At 37.5% G+C, this 11766-nt stretch overlaps 2 pseudogenes across 1 annotated transcript; both read left to right on the top strand.

The window, feature by feature from the left end:
- The first annotated feature begins 804 nt into the window (after positions 1–804).
- On the top strand, positions 805–10890 carry LOC147280450 (urease accessory protein F pseudogene; annotated as a pseudogene). The gene is made up of 4 exons (XR_015123265.1): positions 805–909; positions 1295–2365; positions 7909–8060; positions 10708–10890. The product of XR_015123265.1 is annotated as an urease accessory protein F pseudogene (transcript).
- Positions 8352–10106, top strand: LOC147280451 (disease resistance protein RUN1-like; annotated as a pseudogene).
- Positions 10891–11766: the final 876 nt, after the last annotated feature.

Here is an 11766-nt window from a genome sequence, read left to right as displayed (position 1 = left end):
GAGAGAGAGAGAGAGAGAGAGAGAGAGAGAGAGAAAGAGATGGAAAGAGAGAAAGAAGAGGAGGAAGAAGAAGTGATCGGCATGGTTGTGACTGTGGGTAGGTGGGAGGAAGAAGTGGGTGGTTTAGATAATGTGATTGTGGGTAGGTGGGGAGGAAGAAGACACGGGGCTTATGGGGGAGTTTTGGTTGATTAATTGTTTTTAAATTTTTTAGTTTTATTCTTTAAAGTGTAAAAGATAAATTTTCATTAAAAAAATAAAATGCAGATGGGTGGGGTATTGGTTGATTAATTTTTGTTTAACTTATTAGTTTTATTTTTAATTTGAGTTAAGTGTAAAATATATAGTTTCATTAAAGAAAATTATTTAGAAATACTTTTCTAATTTTCTAAACAAACCTAGAAATAGTTTTTAAAAACATAATATTAATTATCAATTTGTTACTTATGCACTGCACCAAATATAGGACAGTACTATTTTAATTATCCAGTTTGTTAGTTCTACACTTTATCAAACATAAAGGCAGTTCTTAACTAGTTTAGTCCATGCCAAGCCAGTCCCTATAAATAGTTCATGTCAAGACAGTCTTGTGATTTCTCCCTACTTCTCTCTTTCTTGTGCTCTTTTATATTTTCTCTTTTCCTTTTATTTTATAACAAATACATCATTTTTTATTTTTAGCAAATTACATTTAAATAAATAAAACATTTCAATATTACATAATGGTCAATGTAAATTTTATTTTCCTATAAAGGTCAATGAGTTTTGAAATAATATCTCATTTTAATCACTAAACTCTTCCAATTGAGAATGAGATGGACTTTAACAAAGAACACAGGAAACCTGCTTCATCAGACTCCCTTTTACAGCAGAGCGAATGACAACTGTTCGATTCTATCCTCCCAACAGGTGGTTTGCTCATTCTTTTTGTCTTGATCGAGGCTGCAATCCAAGCTCTCATTGTCACTGGTCATGAAGATATCAAAACTTTTGAAAAGAAAAAGGCCATAAGTATAAAGTAGAACCAAAAAGTATTTTAAGCATCAACTGCCTTCCAACTTTTGTTTTTTATACTGCAATCAGTAATACTAAGTTACTAAAATGGTTGAGCAGGTAAAAATGAAAAAAATAAAACATTTATGACTTTGTAGTTGGTCCACAGTTTTGATGTTAGTCAAGAATTGTAATTCAAATGTGCATCCCACATGCATAAGCTTTCTTCCACCAATTGATGACAAAAGAAAACAAAGAAATTGTTTTGAGTTAAGTTTATAGTGTTTTCCCTTACTTACAGGTATTTGAATATGCTCAAAGCTTGATTGCTCATAGTGTATCAGCCAGAATAGTTTCATTCTTCCAATTGAGAATGAGATGGAGTTGAACGAAGAAAACAGGAAGCGTGCTTTGCCAGACTCCCTTTTACAGCAGAGCGAATGGCAACTGCTCAATTCTAACCTCCCAACTGGTGGTTGTGCTCCAATGGATATAAACAAAGAAAACAAGAAACGTCCTTCATCAGAGTCCTTTTTACAGTGGAGCCAATGGCAACTGCTTGATTCTATTCTTTTGATCTTGAGGCGGCAATCCAAGCTCGCATTGTTACTGATCCTGAAGATCTCAAAACTTTAGTAATCCATCTGATGGAGAATACTGGCAGCTTACTCTTTCCTTTTGTGTATTCTACAACAATATCACCTGATTTGGAAACCAGGTGTAAACTTGACAAAAATGTTGGATGCAATGTTAACTAATGAAGTAGGCAGAAAGGCATCGATTACACAAGGGTCTGCATTGATGAGGGTGGTTGCAGCTGTCTATTCAGAAATACCATCTCTTAAATCTATAAGGGAAGCTTCTTTAAGTTCTGGGGTGGCTTCTTTTCACCATGCTCCTATATTTGGGTTTATATGTGGACTGCTTGGGTTAGATAGCAGTACTTCTCAAAGAGCCTACATGTTTATTACAATGAGAGACATTATTTCTGCTGCAACAAGGCTCAATTTGGTAGGACCCCTTGGTGCAGCTGTTCTGCAGCATCGGATTGCTCCTGTTGCTGAAGCTATACTGAATCAATGGAAGGACCGTTCAGTTGAGGAAGCATGCCAAACTGTTGCTTTGCTTGACATTGTGCAGGGTTGCCATGGTTACCTGTTTTCTCGACTGTTCTGTTCTTTAAGTCCCAAATAAATGCATCAACTGGTGGAGCCTGCTTGAACTTTTTATTCTTCATAGGAAGCTGAAAACTCCATCTTATAGGAAACACTGGATGAACTATACGGTTGGCACTGTTGGTACGCTCTATACCTTATGGGTGATTGCATTTTGTTTTGGAGTCACTGAATGAAATCCTCCGTTTCTTTCGGAGGTAAGGAAATACTTGATCCAAAACTTTTATTTTCTGGATGTCATGATTTATTGATTTCCATGGTTTGCTATATATTTAAAAAGGAGACAACATAAATTTTACATCAATAAACATATTTTAGATTTAATGAGAGAAAAAGGATTCATGAGAAAAGCTGGCTTATCAAGGAACAACTTTTGATATTTGAAATGATGGTTCATACAACTGTATGTCCATATTAGAAGGCTGTGTTAATGTTTTATATCGAAAAGTATAAGGATGTAGTACATAGCCTTCTATGCACTTGGAAGGAAACCTATCTGCTCAAGTCTAAACAGTGCTAACTATTAGAGTTGATTAAGGCATTTGCCTGATAACCAAGTTTTCTGTTTTTAGCTTGTTAATTAAAGTGTCGTTGCTTAGTTGGCATTGCCTCATTGGGTAGTGCTTGTATTGCTGTAAGAGCTCATAGGCTCGTGTGTGGCAACGGTCATATTTGATTGATACTATGTCGTTTTGTATAACAGAATTTTGGAATGGAATATAGTTTTTGCTGGTGTGTGCATCTTGCACATGTGAGCATGCCTTTCTCGTGCATCATCTTCTTCCTTCTCTCATTGCTCTGAAATTCTCTCTGTAACCCCAGTACCATTCTTGCTTACATTCCTGGTTACATTCCAGGTACACTATTCAGTAAATTCAACATGGTATCAGAGCCAGGTTGGTTCTGTGACTGGGCGTTGTGCTGTGTGTGTGAGCTAGAGTGAAACAGAGGTACAAAACCATCTAGATCTAGGCATGGCTGGGTCTGGGAGTGGTGAGCTACGAGCTCCCATTTTTGATGGTACTGAGTATGAATTCTGGAAGGTGCGCATGGTGACTATCTTCAAGTCACATGGCATCTGGAAGTTAGTTGAAAAAGGGATTACAATCCCAGAAGCAAAGAAGAGGAAGGAGAAGGCTAAGAAGAAAGGAGACTCCAGCATTGATGAGGAGGATGAACTGGAAGCTTACATGGAGGAGCAGAATATGAAAGATGCAAAGGCATTGGGCATCATTCAAGGGGCTGTATCCAAAGAGATTTTCTCTTGGATTATCAACCAAGACACTGCCAAGGGAGCTTGGGATCTTCTACAAGCAGAATACCATGGTGATGAACAATCCAGGTCAGTTAAATTGCAAAGTCTGAGGAAGGAATTTGAATACATGAGGATGAGGGAGAGTGAAACCTTGTCTGAATACTCTACTCGGTTCTTTGATTTAACTAACCAAATGGAAAAATATGGTGAATGTTTGTCTCAACAAAGAATGGTGCAGAAGGTCTTGATCAGTGTAACTAAGGGCTATGATCCTATGTGTGTGGTGCTCGAAAGAACCAGTGACTTAAACTCTGTGTCTGTAAATGAAGTTTTTGCCTCTCTCAAAAGTTATGAGTTAAGGCTAAGCAGGCATGAAGAAGATGATGAGAAGGTGGAAAGGGCTTTTGCTAGTATGAATGTTGGCTCCAAAGGACAGAACAATCAAGCAAAATCTCAAAATCATGATGGGGGAAAAAGAAACTTCAAGAGTTGGAAGGGAAAACCAAAGAAATGGGATAACAAGTTTCAATCTAATTTGAGACCAGGAGGTGACACTGGGAAGGCAAAGTGCAAAGTGTGTGGTAAAGCTCACTATGGAGAATGCTGGTTCAAGGGAAAAGTGAAATGCTACAATTGTGATAGGTTTGGGCATGTAATGAAAGATTGCCATCAACCACACAAGAAGGGACAGATTGCTAATTATGCAAACCAAGTCCATAAGCCTGCCACCATGTTCTATGCATGCCACAAAGCCTCTGTGGAGAAAGAGCAAGGTGTTTGGTATTTAGATAGTGGCTGCAGCAATCATATGACTAGCCATGAGTCACTTCTGATCAACATTGACAGAAGTATGAAATGCAAAATAAAGATGGGGACTGGAGACATTGTGGAATCAACTGGGAAGGGAGTCTTGCCTGTGCAAACTAAGGGGGGAACAAGGTATATCACAGAAGTTATGATTGTGCCAGGATTAGATGAAAATCTTCTCAGTGTTGGACAGATGGTGGAGCATGGTTATTGGCTGGTATTTGGTGAGTACATGGTGACCATTTATGAAGATAAGAGTATGAAAGCTCCTGTGGCAGCAGTTCAAATGAAAGGGAATAGGTGTTTCCCACTTGTACTCGAGGACATAAGTCCAATGATGGCAAAGAAGGCCACAGTGACTGGTTCAAACTGGAAATGGCATAAAAGACTTGGCCATTTGAATTTCGAGAGCATGCTGCAATTGCAGGACAAAGAAATGGTGATTGGCTTACCAAAGCTCACAAAAGGAGAGCATGTTTGTGAAGGATGTGCTTTGAGCAAAAGTCACAGGGAAGCATTTGATAAAGGGAAGACTGTTAGAGCTATTGATCTGCTAGAATTGGTTCACACAGATGTCTGTGGACCAATGTCAGAAACCTTGGGAGGAAACAAGTATTTCCTCACATTCATTGATGACAAATCAAGAATGTGCTGGGTATACTTTTTGAGACAAAAGTCAGATGTGTTCTCTGTATTCAGAAAATTTAAAGCAATGGTGGAACTTCAGTGTGGTTACAAAATGAAGAAAGTAAGAAGTGACAGAGGGGGAGAGTATACCTCAATGGAGTTTGAGAAGTTTTGTGAAGACTTTGGAATAGAAAAGCAACTCACTGTTGCTTATTCTCCTCAGCAGAATGGAGTGGCTGAGAGGAAGAATAGGACAATTATGGAGATGGCAAGGGCTATGTTGCAAGAGAAGAAACTACCTACTTAGTTTTGGGGGGAAGCAGTTAACACTGCTGTGTATCTTCTAAATAGATGCCCTACTCGAGCCTTGATTGGTCAAACTCCATTTGAAGTTTTCAGTGGAAGAAAGCCAGGAGTGAAGCATCTGAGAATCTTTGGTTCAATGTGTTATACACATATTCCTACTCAATTGAGACACAAGCTGGATGATACAAGTCAGAAAGGAATTTTTGTTGGATATGGAACTAGAGAGAAAGGTTATAAGGTGTTTGATCTCAAAAGCAATAAAGTGATAGTCTCTAGAAGTGTGATTTTTGAAGAGACAGCAATGTGGAATTGGGAATCAAAGTCCACTGAATACATATCAGTTCCTTGGAGTGATGAAGAGGATTCTCCTACTGCAGAAACTGATTCTGAGCATGAAGTCTTGTGTCCAACTCCACAGAGTCCTTTCAATCCAATTGCATCTCCTAATGCTAATCTAAGTCCTAGTACTTCACTTTCATCACCTGCTGCAGCAACTGAAATTGACCCTGCAAGCATATATGACTCTACTCCAAAGAAGTGGAGAAGTCTTGATGAAGTATTTGCTCACTGTAAAATGAGCATTGTGGAACCAGAAACCTATATTGAAGCAGCAAAAGACAAGGCATGGCAGAAGGCTATGGAAAATGAAATTGAAATGATTGAGAAAAATCAAACTTGGCAGCTGGTTGATAGGCCAGGGAACAAACCAATTGTTGGTGTAAAATGGATATTCAAGACTAAACTCAATCTTGATGGGTCAATACAGAAGCACAAGGCTAGGTTAGTAGCCAAAGGTTATACACAAAAACCAGGGATTGACTTCAATGAAACATTTGCCCCTGTGGCAAGGCTTGACACCATTAGAACCTTAATTGCTTTATCAGCTCAAAAGGGTTGGAAGCTCTATCAATTAGATGTCAAATCTGCTTTTCTAAATGGAGAGTTAGAAGAGGAAGTTTATGTAGATCAACCTGATGGTTTCACTATTAAAGGCCAGGAAGACAAAGTATATAGGCTGCACAAGGCTCTCTATGGTCTAAAGCAAGCACCAAGGGCCTGGTACAGCAACATTGACACATATTTGATGCAGTGTGGATTCGAGAAGAGCCCAAGTGAAGCTACTCTTTATGTTAAGAACAAAGAAAACCATGGAACACTCATTGTCTCACTTTATGTGGATGACATAGTCTATACTGGCAGTAGCATGAACATGCTTGAAGACTTCAAGGCAGAAATGATGAATAGGTATGAGATGACTGATTTGGGACTGCTACATCATTTTCTAGGAATTGGTGTAATCCAATTAGAAGGGAGCATTTTCATTCATAAAAAAAAGTATGCTCAAAGTTTGTTAGAAAAATTTGGTTTGAGAGATTGCAAGGCTGTCTCTACACCTCTAGCAACAACTGATAAACTCAAGAAGAATGATGGAAGCAAGCCAGCTAATGAAGAACAATACAGGAGAATGGTGGGAAGTTTACTCTATTTGACAGCTACAAGACCAGACATCATGTTTGCTGCAAGCCTCTTAGCTCGATTCATGCATTGTCCATCAATGAAGCACATTGGTACTGCAAAGAGGGTGCTGAGATATATACAGGGAACTTTGGATTTTGGCATCCAGTACAAGAAAGACACTGCTGCAGTCCTAATAGGGTATTGTGACAGTGATTGGGGAGGAGATGAGGATGACATGAAGTCTACCTCAGGTTATGCATTCTCATTTGGAAGTGGAGCTTTCTCTTGGGCATCTGTGAAACAACACAGTGTGGCACTATCGATCAACAGCAGAGGCTGAGTATGTCAGTGCTGCAGAAGCAACAACACAAGCCATATGGTTGAGATTTGTGTTACACGATTTTGGTGAGGAACAAATGGAAGCAACCCCACTTATGTGTGACAATACATCTGCTATAGCTATGACTAAGAATCCTGTTTTTCATCAGAGGTCCAAACATATTAAGAGGAAGTACCATTTCATTAGAGATGCCATTAATGAAGGAGAGATTGAGTTACTGTATTGCAAGAGTGAGGAACAATTGGCTGACATTTTCACCAAGACTCTTCCTAGAGAAAGATTCTATGAACTGAGGAATCACCTTGGAGTGATATCAGTCAAATCCTTAGAAGGGAGTATTAGAGTTGATTAAGGCATTTGCCTGATAACCAAGTTTTCTGTTTTTAGCTTGTTAATTAAAGTGTCGTTGCTTAGTTGGCATTGCCTCATAGGGTAGTGCTTGTATTGCTGTAAGAGCTCATAGGCTCGTGTGTGGCAACGGTCATATTTGATTGATACTATGTCGTTTTGTATAACAGAATTTTGGAATGGAATATAGTTTTTGCTGGTGTGTGCATCTTGCACATGTGAGCATGCCTTTCTCGTGCATCATCTTCTTCCTTCTCTCATTGCTCTGAAATTCTCTCTGTAACCCCAGTACCATTCTTGCTTACATTCCTGGTTACATTCCAGGTACACTATTCAGTAAATTCAACACTAACAAGATATGAACTTTCAACTGTATCTCTATAATATATAGTGTTTCTTCAAGGTCTGAAACTTATCTGTCATATCAAAAACACATTTGTATGGCTTTATAAATTTTTTCTTTGATAATCGGTGATTACAGTAAAAGAAAACACAACATTAACCATTAATGGGGGTTCCGCATAAGTAAATTGGTTCAAGTTTTGTCGTATATCTGATCGGCTACACATATTTAAGAAATATTTCGATAAAACATGCAGTGATAGGGCGTTGCTAAGTATAGGCAGAGCCGCAGAGGCTTTTCATAGGATGTATCCCACTTGAAGCTGCAGCTAGTGATTTCTGGTTGCATTTTATTTTGGCCATGTACTTGATGTTATCTTCACAAGGTCAATGGATTTTCCTCCAGAAGGTATTGTCGTAGTTATTCAAACTTAACTAGAACATTATTGTAAGCATTTTGTATATCTTTAAAACAGTATCCAGATAATGGTCTTGTGCTTTTTTATAGTATAAATAAGAGCAATGTTTTGCAATGTTAATAATTTGCAGCATGTAATTCAATTAAAGTTTTGCCTTCTCCAGAAGTCTAAGTCTATTGTGTTTGAGTGGTGCTGTGGCAGCTCAAATACAAAAGTTGTGCAAGTGTAGTTCCAATTCTTACAGATCCATGGGATGCAAGAAATAGGTAAGACAACAGTTCTCCAACTGTTTATGATCAATTTTTTCAAGCTTTTGACCCTAGCTGGCATTTTTTTTTTTTTTTTTTATTTTATTTATTTCCAATGTTAGAGAAATGTCTAAAAAAGATGGTCTAGTTTCTTTTCAAGCAAAACTTCTCCCCAGGGTTCTGATGGAAAAAATTGGAAACATAGAGGATGAATATCCCGGAGCTGCTATGATAGAAAAATGGTTATGATAAGGTTTCTTATTGTTGTTCATGATGCAGATCAATGAAAACGCTTAGAAAAATTGGCTGGAAATTGTAACTGGTTTGGTGCAGGGAGTAGAATTATCATGACGGGTACTGATGAACATTTTTTGAAGACACAAGGTGTTGATTGAATATACGAGGCTCCTGGGTTATATTATGATGAAGCTCTTCAACTTTTGGGTTTGAAAGCTTTTAAGAACAGCCGCCCACTTGAAGTTATTTGGAGCTGTGCAGCTATATCGTCGCATATGCTCATGGCCTTCCATTAGTTCTTGTGGTTATAAGTTCCTTTCTATGTGGTAGAAGTACCAACACATGGAGAAGTGCAATAGATAGGCTAAAGAATAAACCAGAAAGAAGAATTATCAATGCGATTCAGATAAGTTTTGACGGACTAGGGGAAACAGAAAAATAAATTTTTGTACAAGGGGAAGAATAGGAATCATGTAACTGAATTACTAGAGCATTGTCAGCTTTACCCTGACATCGGTTTTAGTATTCTCGCTGATAAATATCTCATTACTATTTCCAACAACGAATTGTGGATGCATGATGTGCTCTACAAGAAATGGGGTGGGAATAGTTCGTCGAAAGCTGTTTATGGTCCAGGAAAACGTGGTAGGTTACAGTCTCATGATGACACCTACAATGTGCTGATGAAAAATAAGCTAAGAGTTTAGTTATGTGGGAAAATGTAACCATAAGCACTTTCATTTCATTCAAGTAATCTCCTTAGGTCCAGTGGCATTTTCCTTGTTCTTCATATATTCTTAGGGAATAGAAGCAGTTCAAGGCATAGTTATGAACTTTTTATAATTAGAAGTGGCTCATTGGAACCCAGGAGCCTTCTCAAATTTGTCTCAATGTTTTCTCTAAATTCGTAATGTGCGCCTTCTCCAAGGCCTCAGTTTTCTTTCTAATTCCTTGAGACTCCTCAAATGGAGTGGGTAACTCTTAAGATCTCTCCCACAGAATTTCCAACCAGACGAACTTATTGAACTTGTGCCACAGCAACATTGAACGACTTTGGAAAGGGAATAAAGGTATGACTAGTTAACAATCTACTATTCTTTTTTTCTTTTAACAGTAAATTGTCTGTTTTGTGTGGTGGCTCACTGTTTTGATTTTATATGTATTGAGCATTATTTTGACAAGTTGGAGTTCATCAAATTCTGCCAGTCTCGAAACATTGTTAGACCTCAGACATTTGCAGGTGTTCACAATCTTGAGGGTATAGATCTTGAAGGATGAAAAAATTTAGTTGGATTCATCAATCCCTTGGAGTTCTCAAAAAAGGGTTATTGTCTTGAATCTTAAAGACTGCGAAAGTCTTAAGAGTGTGCAGAAAAGTGTGGGGGAGATGGAGTGTTTGGAGAAGAATGATGTGAGTAGAACTTCTGTAACATAACTGCAATGATCTTTTAAACAATATTAAAGATTTATTTTCTCATGGATGTGAATTGTGATGTGGTTTGGGGGTCTTTAAGTAAATTCTTGTCCAGATCTATGAAAAAAGTGAGTACAGAGCCAATGAGTTGTAGAATGGTAAATGACCCCTCTGCTGTTATGTGGACTTTTGCATTCTTTATTTTCTCTGGCCCTCTTGTCTGAAGTTTAACTATTAGGTCACCCTCACTCTTGTTTCTATTACAGGGACGTTCATTACTATATAAGATAGCTCGTATCTTTGCAGCATAGTGATAGTGAACTTGATCAGAAACATATTTTCAAAAATACTCTAGTTTTACTTGCAAAACTAGCATTCCGATATGAAGTTAATAAGTATTTTCTAAAAGAAACCAAAAGCATTTCATATTTTTGGTAGTAATTCTAGATTATGTACGCTATCAGTACCCTTGCACTGTTACAATTATAATAAAATGATACTTGTACAGTATGGACTGTTGTGTTGTTATAGAGAATTTTAAGGAACACTAAGTTGTTGTAATTTGGTGCAAAATTAACCTTGCATTGCATTCTTAGCAGATTTCATTGTTGCCTTGAGTAACTGAATAATGTGTAACTACTTTGGTCAACAACTTGATGCTAGTACAATAGCTATACTATGAACCTATATCTCTCACATGTGTTTGGTTTCTTATATATTTTTATATACTTTCTTCAGTTTACACAGTTTCATGGTACATACATAAGCTATCCAGAGGAACTACAATTATATCAAGATCATAATGTCTTGTGAAGACCATGCTAACAGGTAAGGTAGCTGCATTTCTTTATGAGCTGTGGCCTGTGGGAACCAATATTTCAATTGAACCATATTACCATCACTTATGAACTGAAAATTAAGTTTTTGGGGAACATGTGTACCCAATGCAGAAACAGTGGTGAACGATGTTTTTACTTTAAAGCACATGAATTTGATGTGCATCCTGAAGCGGTCTCTAATGTGCATTTGAGGGGTGAAATTAAAGATCCACTTTGCTTCGCCATTAACTAGGACCTGATCACTGATTTGAGCGTCATGTAATATTTTGATTCCTTGTTAAATGAAGTTGATGCAGGAGCATCTGCTAGGGTTTCCAAATTTAGTAACTTTCCAATTTTCATGTCCTAGTTTGATTAGGAGTCTAGTTTCTTGATTATTAGATGTTAATCATTAAGGAATTGCCTTTATGTTTTCCTAGTTAGTTTAGGTTTATGCTTTCCTAGTCATCTTAGGTTTATGTTTCCCTATATAAGCTAAAGGCTTAGGTTGTAATAGACAGTTTATGCATTATATTTTTTCTGAGAATTCAGAGATGAGAGTTTCTTTTGGGCTCCTAAACCCTAGAACTCATCTATCAATGTTCCATCTTTGATTCTATAGCTTAAATCTCTATTATCTCTACTGTTTGTTGCTGGAAGATCGACCTGTTCTAGACTTTTGCCCCAATATAGCAGCAAGACAGCAGCCCTTGCTTCTGTCCTGCATCAGAAGTGCATGCATTTTTTTTAATGAAAATTTTGTGTTATATATATATAAGGGGACCATTTTCCCATTTTACCCATTTGAACTTTGCATCCATTTTAACTTTGCTATGTCAGTTATGTTTGTCACATTGTCTTTTAAAAATTAGAGTATTTCTGTCTTTTTATGTTGGTTTTATATTGTTAGAGAAAAAAAAGGCAAATACTTGAGGTGATGTAGGGCAATTTGTTTTTGGGGATCAACTAATATTCTAGG

The sequence above is a fragment of the Dryas octopetala genome, chromosome 7, assembly GCF_963921425.1.
Source record: "Dryas octopetala chromosome 7, drDryOcto1.1, whole genome shotgun sequence".
NCBI classification, from domain to species: domain Eukaryota; kingdom Viridiplantae; phylum Streptophyta; class Magnoliopsida; order Rosales; family Rosaceae; genus Dryas; species Dryas octopetala.
This window is presented reverse-complemented; position numbering and strand designations above follow the sequence as displayed.